Source organism: Helianthus annuus, chromosome 10 (genome assembly GCF_002127325.2).
Source record: "Helianthus annuus cultivar XRQ/B chromosome 10, HanXRQr2.0-SUNRISE, whole genome shotgun sequence".
NCBI lineage: Eukaryota > Viridiplantae > Streptophyta > Magnoliopsida > Asterales > Asteraceae > Helianthus > Helianthus annuus.
This window is the reverse complement of record NC_035442.2, coordinates 120,444,261-120,454,254: the sequence shown is the minus strand read 5'-3', so window position 1 is coordinate 120,454,254 and position 9,994 is coordinate 120,444,261.

The window sequence follows — 9,994 nt, the reverse complement described above, 5'->3', positions numbered from 1 at the left end:
ATTTTACAGTTCAACAAAGGGGGAGAATTAAAAAGGAAGCAAATGTCTCTTGAGGGAAAGATTCTTCAAGGGATTTCTGTTGAGAACATCTTAGCGAGGTTTGGTGATCGTGGAGGTGTTAGAGTGAGTGACTGTAGGGTGGTGCACGCTTTGCTTTATGGAACCCCAACATTGTCATGGAGACATATAGTGATGATGAACACGTGGGCTACTAGGGAGTCATCCCAGAGGCGTTTCATTCCGTACGCACGCCTCATTAGCGCCATGATTGTGCAACAAAATTGCTTACCCTCGGAATCACTATGGGTTCCTAATTCGTTGGAGGAATTTAACATGGCGTACATGAGGAAGAATTGGAAGATAGAGGTTAAGTTCTCGGGAAACAAATACGTTGCGACCGATGATTTGGGCAACAAGTATGAGATCCATACTTCTGGAGCACCACCAGCATCAGAAGAAGATGAAGAAATGGGGGATGAAGAGGAGGAAGTGGAACCCTCCGGTGCACAAAGACCAAGGCAACGATACATGCGGCCACATAGGGAAATTAACGCGGATGTGGCGGGTTTTGTGACCATGAGACAGGTGCCTTCCTACAAAAATTTTGATCGGGGGCAGCAGGAGATATATGACAATGTCTCTGCTTGCATAGGTGAAGGACGGGAATACAATCGAAGAAGAGAAGCTTGGGAGGGGTCACATGGACCCTCAATGCAGGAGTATTGGGCAGCTCAAGAAGCCCATAGGGAAAGAATGAACAAGTTTGTGGAAGAGCAAGAACTGTTCCAAGCAATGCAAAGATCACACATGGAACAGTTGGCAAAGATGCAGGAGGATGAGGCTGCCCGAAGACGGGCATGGGAAGAAGCAGCGGCAGCGCGTCAACAGGAAGAAAGAGAATTGAACCGACGCCATTGGAGTGCCTTGTACGTCTCTCAACAAATGGCGATTAATAACGCCAAAGTGCTCCATGATCAGGAGCGGCACCAAAGAGACTACCAAGCCGGCCTCCCATATGCCGAGCACTCGGGGTGGACAAATTACCCCGACCTTCCCTATCCACAAGGCCCATCCAACCCGACTCCGCATTGGCTCGAAGCGGTAGAGTCTAGCTTTATCCCGATTCCGTACCAACCGCCGCCTCAAGGGGAGGAAAGTCCCCTTGATAACTATAGGGAGATGTTCGAGGCCCTCACTGGTTATCCATACCAACCCAACCCGCCAGTGGATCCAAACGAGCGATATCAGCGATAGAGGTATGGTATATTTTATGTTGTTGTTGTTGTATATTTTGTTCCTTTATTTCTTGTCGTTTTATTTTTTTTTATTTTATGCCTAGTTAAATGAACGTTGTGGGTGTGTTCCCTATATAACCCTCACGAGACCTCTCGTCCTCCCAAACTATTGGGGGGTTTAAAAGGGCTTGTTGCATAAGCTAAATGCAACCGTGATTCCTACGAAAGTGAGTTAGGTTTGTTGTTGTTGTAAAATATTTTCCACATAAATCAAAGTAAAATAACGCATGGTTTGGTAACGTGTTCGTAAAAAGGGTAGAACTAAGTAACTAACAAATTTTGATGGTTGTGAGAAGCATGCTTCTACACAAGGATTAGAATTTGTAGGTACAACAGGTTCGCGGGACAACCATTTTTATGAAGAGACGAAGGATATGAACATCAAGCGATAAAAATCAGGTGCATGTGTTTCTTTTTACTTTGATTGTTAGTTAAGAATAAGTGGATTGTAATGTGTATTTTAATTTCCGGGGTGAAAAGTTGGGAAGGTTAGTCGTGTCACATCCCTTGTGCATTTTTAAAACTCTAGTTCTTACACATTGAGGACAATATGTACTTCAAGTGTGGGGATGGGGGAGTCGTAAAAATTTTTCGATTTTGACCCGTTCATTTAAACACTACACATTGAGGACAATGTTTACCTCAAGTGTGGGGATGGGGGAAAATTTCAAAAAATTTTCAAAAAAAAAATTCTTGTCTCAAAAGCAATCTTAAAAGCACAAGTAACCAAGTCAACGAGGGATGGCACAACCCATTTGGTCTTTTGTCATGGTCAAGTTCAAATTAATAGCATGACGGGTATTTAGCGGGTGGTTATTTGGGAATAATCCGCCTAAGAAACTAGTATATCATGCATATCACATATCATACCCTTATACGTGAGGTTTGAGCCACTTTTATATCATAGAATTGCATTTACATGTTTCTTTGTTGAGTGGACCATTAGTCGCGTATTGTAGAACTTGCAACTTTTGATATGTTCAAGACCATAGACCGAATACAAGCACGAGAATGATTAAGGCATTAGGTAAACCTTTTCTTTTTACACCATTTTTATATCCTTACCCAAAAATTATCCCTTAGTAGCCAACTTTGAGCCTAAACCTTTCGTTTGACAACCCACTTAGCCCATAACCATAAGCCTTTTCTTTTTAAACCCGTGTGTTGAAAATTCGATTTTAGGAATTTAAGTTTGTATAGTTGTGATTCATTTGTAAAAAAAAAAAAAAAAAAAAAAAAAAAAAAAAAAAAAACCATTGAGAAAAATCCAAAAATATGTGTTTCTAGTTATTGAATAAAAGGTGAAAATCATTGCCTTGTAGTTGACGTTTATAGTGTACTTGAGTTTAGAATAGTTGCGTTGTAATAAAGATCGAATTTTCATCACCTTAGCCATTTTAAAATATCCTATTCCCTACCCTTAGCCTAGCCCCGTTACAACCCTTCAAAGACCTTTTGACTTGTGCTTAGTATTCGTGATCGGTGGTGGAGAATGATTGAGTTGCAAGCCTATGCGGGTATGTGTTCTAATCGGTTTTGAGCGATTAATTGATTGAAGTGCTAATACATTATACATATTAGCCAAATGTTAAGCCGAGTGGAGAGAACATTGTGAGGGATATGCATGACTTGTTAGTTTTATGGGCGGGTTAATCTTGGATAACCATTATTATATGTGATTGTTCACTTTACCGGTAAATATGTGGAGATTGTAAAGAATGTGAACTTTTGCATGACAATAGACCTTAACCTTTGTCTCGGGGATGGGATGTATATTCGTTGTTCGACCCACGCGAAAGTGAAAAATAGATTTGCTTGAGGACAAGCAAAAGACAAGTGCGGGGATGTGATACGTGGTTGAAAACCGGTGCTCGTAATCGTATAACTTTATGTTGTTATATGAGGTTTAATCTTGAATGGCCTACTTTTATACAAATATGTGTTTTGCAGGTTTGATAAAGTTTAAGGAGCTTTTCGGGAGCTTTAAGAGTCACCGGGTCGAAAACCGGAGCACCGGGACGCGTTACGGATCAACCTGGAGTGCAAGGAGTGAAAAAAAATGAGAATTGAGTTTCAAGAGGCCGTCGCCGACGGGTCTAGGGCCGTCCCGGACGGGCTCTAGAAACACCCGTCGGCCAGAAACACTCGTATCCAGGTGCATAACCCGTCGGCAGGATTCAAAAGATTGGGAGCCCGTCGGCGACGGGGTCAGACCCGTCGGCGACGGGTAGTGAATTGCTGAAACGCGAAATTTTGTTCTTTGGGGGTTAATCTCGATGCTAATTGGTTAGGGGGCCTCTAATTCGGGAGTTACACAATTCTTGGGTTTTTGGAACTTGTTCTTGGAGCCATATTCATCATCTTTCACCTACCATTCAACTTTCTACAACATCAATCACCCGAATCAAGATCAAGAACCATATTACAATCTTGATTCCAAACCCTAGCCATCAATCCATTCTTCCATCCACCCATCATCATCAATCACCAAACCTTCATCATTCACCAATCCTTCAATCAAGCTTCAAGATGACTTCATCCGCATTCCAAACATCCGGTGATCAAGTTGCATCAACCATGAGCGGCTAATCATCTCGGTTTCACCCCGGCGTAGGTAGTTGTTAATTTTAGGGTTTCAATTTGTTATTGTTTCATCTTAGTGACAATTTGCATTTGGTTTTTGAAACTTTGGACAATAGTGTTACATTTGTTACGAATTCGTGAATTGTCGAACGATGTTAAAAGTTATGACTTTGCGAAACGGTGATATGTAATTGTACGTTGTCGTTGTTAGGATTTACTTGTGTTGATTACAAAGTGTCTTTTTGTCCGTTATTCGGGGCGTTGATAGCTAGTAGCACCTAAGTCACGGTACACTAAATCCGTTAATCGAATACATTTGAGTTGAAACTATCCTAGGTTAACAATTACCGAACCCAGGTGTGATTCCTTTCTATCATTTTTGTTCTAGTAATCATTTCCTTGCAATCGTTAATTAGTAGTTGTTAACCATTCGCATCAATTCATTTAGTTAAAAATCATATTTCTCAATTAAACGAAAATACAAAAACACTTTAGCAAGCTTCATAAATTGTGACAATTGTTTTAATTCATTCGAATCCACACACAAACCACATACTCTTCATGGTTCGACCCCTTATTTTTGTACATACATAGTCCCTTTAGAAAAAAAGTGCACAAAATTCCTCATATTTTTCAAAAAAAAAATAAAAAAATAATAATAATAATAATAAAATAATAATAATAAATTTTGAAAATTAAAAAAATTGGCAAACCACAACCCGTCGGCGACGGGGTCTGCATTTGACCCGTCGCCCCATTTCTCCCGTATCCAGGTCCTTAAGCCGTCGCCTGATCCCCTCTTTGCCCTTGCCCGTCGGCGACGGGGTGGGACCCGTCGGCGACGGGTTCTCGTTTCGTCACCGCATCAGGATCGTTTTTTGGGTCTAAAACTCGAACCTAAACATACTTTCACCTATCCAAACATCATTCAAAGGTAATTCTAACCATATGTCCACCCCCTTTCACTATTAACCTCACAAATTCCCTGCTCCCTCTCACCTAGCCCACCATCTCTCTTCATCTTCTTCATCTTTTCTCCTAAACCCTAGAAACCTTCAAACTACCACAACTTTCTCAAATCTCCATCAAATCAACTGAGTTTTGGGTCTATCTTGGGTGATTTTTCAAGAGGAACAAAACCCCCAACACGGTTTTCATCAATTCTTACTATTTTGTAAGATTTCTGGGCGTGGTAGTTAGGGTTTGTGAAAGAGTGTTCATCAATCTTCTTGCTTTACATCTTTTCACAGTTGTTCTTGTTCCAACAACACAAAGGTGTGGATTCCCTTTAAATTTATGCTTGATTTTCATATATATAGTAATGGCTAAAATGAAAAGGTTTCCTAATGCCTCAATCACTTCTATGCTTGTATTCTCGCTTTGTGGCCTCGAAATGCATGCCTAACACAAGTTCTAAATCGCAAAAGTTATCCGGCTCACTCAATCTTTGCCCGCAAAAACATGAGCAAAAATAATCTAAAGCTATAAGGCTCAAAAATAACTCACGGAAACGGGTGTATTGGGTAAATATGCAAGGCAAACAAGTAGGTCAATCGTTTGATTTCTCATGCTCAATTTTATACAAAAAAAAAAAAAAAAGTTACTTAACGGTTTTTTCCTTACACGAGTGAACCCCCTTTTTTGTGTCAAACCAATTTTATTTATCAAAAATTTTGGTGCTTATTTAGATACTTATGTTGATTTGATTTATATGCCACAAAAATTGTTAAAAGAGAGCTTTGCCTTATTATTATTTTATTTTGTTATTATTATTATTATTTTATTTATTTTTTTATTGTTATTATTATTTTTTTTTATATTATTGACAACAACAAAGCTCAAGTGATAGACCACCTCCCCACACTTGAATTGTACATCGCCCTCGATGTACAACAAAAAATAGAATAAGCAAAAGAATTGCGAATTCAATACAAATAAAGGAAGGCGGGAACACGAAAACTCCCCTGAAACATGAAGTTAGTCCTGTGACAAGTATTATACGCCTTAACATGTATAATATTGTTGCTAAATCAGTTTAGATGTCAAAAATTAAGTTACATATGCTTAAAATGAATTTATGCGTAAAAAGGGTATTTTGGTAATTTTCCTAAGGCATATAAACTACCTATCATACAACTACTTAAACGACGTGACCATAAGGTATAACCTCAGAAGGTTATTCCCTATACAACTATGGTCACCTAATGTGTTTGGTCGGATCCTAATGATCGACCAAACGGGTCGGGTTCGAAAGTATAAGCGATTGTTTAGATCGCTTACCTTACGACCCTAAATAAACACAATTCTAAAAGTGACGATCTAAACATGTTGAACATGTTTAGTTAAGTTTAGAAAACAGGTTTGGTATTAAAACAAACGGTTTTAATACCCTAGAGTAGTTTGGTTACAAAATACGCGAGAAAACGCATTTTGGCCGAAACTACGACTCGTCACTGACCCTAGATAATGTTGTAATCAGTAGGTATAGTTACTAGGGACTATAACCATCGTGATTACGCTCACGTTATGAAGTTCAAACGAACTTCGCATTGACCATAAACTGGTCAATGTAGAAAGTCAAACACAGTTTGACTGTAACACTAAAACGCATAAAAAGAACGAAGGAATACATACAAAGGGTCCCCGCAGGATTGATTATCCAAGTATTCTCAGGTATGAGGTGATGAAACACCCCAACTTAGAGAAATCTCAGAAATCAAGTGGGTTTTGCAAGTGAATGGGATGGGGTATTTATAGGAAATCTAGAACCGTTAGGATCGTTTATCGGGAAACGAGCTTCGAGCTAGACCCTCCACTTGGGCCCATTATTTTACAAAACCATTAGAGCCCATAGATTAAGCCCCTTGTTTGCTAAAAACCATTTGCATGTGGGAAACATGAGTGTAACAGCTGTAAACAGCTGTTAAAATAGGTTTTGCAGATTTGGGAGGGCCACGCGGGCCGTGTAAACATGCACAGAACCTTTCACAGGCCGCCTGGGAGTTACAGTTCAGAAACAAGTTTGCATAACGACAGTTTCAGTCCCTGTTGGTGTTTAAAGCCATTTCTGACATGTTGAAGGCCCGTCAAGCCAACTTTAAGGCCCTAAAATGATGCCTAAACATTGTGGACATGAATCATGCTCAAAAAAATGCCGGATATCGGTTCGTTTGGTCGTACGATCGCGATGTTCGCTTAATTACGACGGAATGCGCATAAGCACGAAAAACGATCCAAATTGCGTGACGAATGGATTTTTCTAATGCTAAACACTAAAATAAAATATTTTAATGCTTACATAAATTTTTGGATGTCCGGATGTATTCAGAACGTAAGTTATGCGCGAAAATGCAAACTTATGCCCTTTTTGACGCTTTTAGTCCCTGAATGAGCATAAAGTTTATTTTAGCACACTGAACCCCTTAAAGCCTATTTCTAGGCTATGTAAAGGATATTTAGGGTCTGTTTAACTTATGATCAAGTTCTGGAATGTCCGTTACAGTACAAATTGACATTCTTTCGCAGTTTGTCGAATTTAGTCCCTGTAAGTGAATAAACTTGATTTCCGCATACAAAACCATCCAAAACTTATTTCTAAGTTATGTGGAGGTTATGTGGAGGTTATTTGAGGTATGCTAAGCCTATGTCACTATTCCGGAGTGTTTGTTGCATTAAACTGGTTATATTTACTCATCAGTGCGCGTATAACCTTCTAGAAAGCGATTTAAAGCCCGAAATCGAACAAGAGTTGATATGTGCAAATGATACACATGTTTATACAAATCCCAAGTATGAAATACAATATTTCATTGTTTTGGTATTTTGTTTGATGATTGAAGTGACACAGGTGTCACAGTTTAACCAAATCAGCCCACTTTTAGCCAATACGGGAAGACTACAAGGTAGAACGATTAGTCCGAATCTACACCGACGAGATCATTTGTAATCATGGGACGCCTCGTGACATCATCTCTGACCGTGATGCTCGGTTTACCTCGCGACTGTGGGAAACGTTTCAAGCTGCTCTTGGTACTACGCTTAATCTGAGTACCGCATTCCACCCTCAAACCGACAGTCAGACGGAGAGAACGATTCGTACTCTTGAAGACATGCTCCGTTCGTGTGTCATAGACTTCGGTGGTAATTGGGATAAATACCTGCCATTAGTCGAATTCTCATATAACAACAGTTATCATACCAGCATTCAAATGGCACCATTCGAGGCTTTATATGGAAGAAGATGTCGATCGCCTATTGTATGGCACGAGATCGGCCACTCGCAATTAACCGGTCCTGAGCTATTGCAAGAAACAACTGACAAAGTCCTCCAGATTCGAGACAACTTGCTGAAAGCTCGAAGTCGACAGAAAAGTTACGCCGATAGACGACGCAAGCCCTTGCATTTGACGTTGGCGACTACGTACTCCTAAAGGTATCACCTTGGAAGGGTGTGGTCAGATTCGGCAAGAAAAGGAAACTAGCGCCTCGATATGTTGGACCTTTCAAGATTCTGGAAAGGATCAGAAAAGTCTCCTACAGACTCGAACTACCAGAGGAACTGAGTAATGTCCACCCGACTTTCCACGTGTCGAATCTCCGAAAGTGCCTAGCTGAGCATGATTTAAATGTGCCTCTCGATGACCTCCAAATAAACGAAACACTACACTTCGTGGAGAAGCCTGTCGAAATCATGGATTGCCAAACCAAGCAGCTCAGAGGCTCGCGCATTCCTATTGTGAAAGTCCGATGGGAAGGCAAACGGGGCGCAGAGTTCACTTGGGAACTCGAAAGCGACATGAAGACAAAGTATCTGCAGTTGTTTGTTACGGCTTACGAAATTCCCTCAACTAGGGGAGGCTGTAACACCCCGTGTTTGGAAATCAAAGACAAAGTCAAGATTGAAGTCAAAGGGAGAAAGATTGCTAATTGCAATCTGTCTCTCCTTGCTCAATCCCTGTTTTGACTTCTTTGACTATAGTTAGTCTATTTTATGTTTTACATTAGTTGTATTATGTGAAGTAATTAAGTATAATCGCAACAATCGACGAACAATTATCGCTACTAAACGCTTTACGACTTTGAATAATAGGAAGTAACAATGCGATAAAGTCAATTAAACGCTAATCGAACTAATCTAATCAACATCGCGCTCGCAAACTCGAATTACGCATTTTGGTGATTAATAGACGTGTGTGTGTGCCTTATGTGTTACTTGTGCATGTTTATTTATGTTATGTGTGGTAATCAATCAAATCGCAATCGAATTCAATCGCAATACGAAATAAGGATGATTGTATGTAGATATAGTATCATAATTAGTGGAGAAGAAATAGCGCTAGATATGAGTAGTTGGGATTAAAAGTAATTTGACTAGGAAACTCTATCGCTTCGCATCGCTCGCAATCGAAATCGAAATATCAAAAATTATCGCACCGAACACGCAAACCAGATGTCAGCCGACCGGATTGTCATCCGACCGGGCTGCCATCCGGTCGAAGTGTCATCCGACCGAGCCGCCACTCGGACGAGATACCATCCGACCGGCCAACACTTTCCACTTTGGGAATCCTATAAATACCCATGTCACTTTCATTCTTTCCACTTTTGGAAACCCTCCGATCGAACAGCTCGTGCTCCTCATCTTTTCTCCGATTTCTCTCAAATCCGGTAAGATCTCGTCCTAAATCTTGTACTTCCTTGATCTACACGCACTCCTACACCTTTCTATCTTTTGAATCTTAATTTTTAACCATGAAATCACTAGATTTCTGGTGTTCTAGGATAACGTCATCATGGTGTTCTTATGCACTTCATGTTTTGGCTTCAATCCACCAAGAACAACTTAGATCTAACCGATTTCCATACAAACAAACAAAGATCTTGCATAGATCTGAACATATTCAAGGTGAAAAAGGATTGAAAGAGGGTTTCTAACTTTCTTTCAACTCTTTTACACTCAAATGCCCTCAAAACCGATAGAATCGGATCTCGTTCTAACCTCTACTCGCTCTTAGAGATGTGTTGGCTCAAGATCTGGATCCTATCCATGAGGCCATCAATTTCGGGTTAATCAAGAACGACCGACTTGAACCGATTAACTGGTTGAACATTGGGTG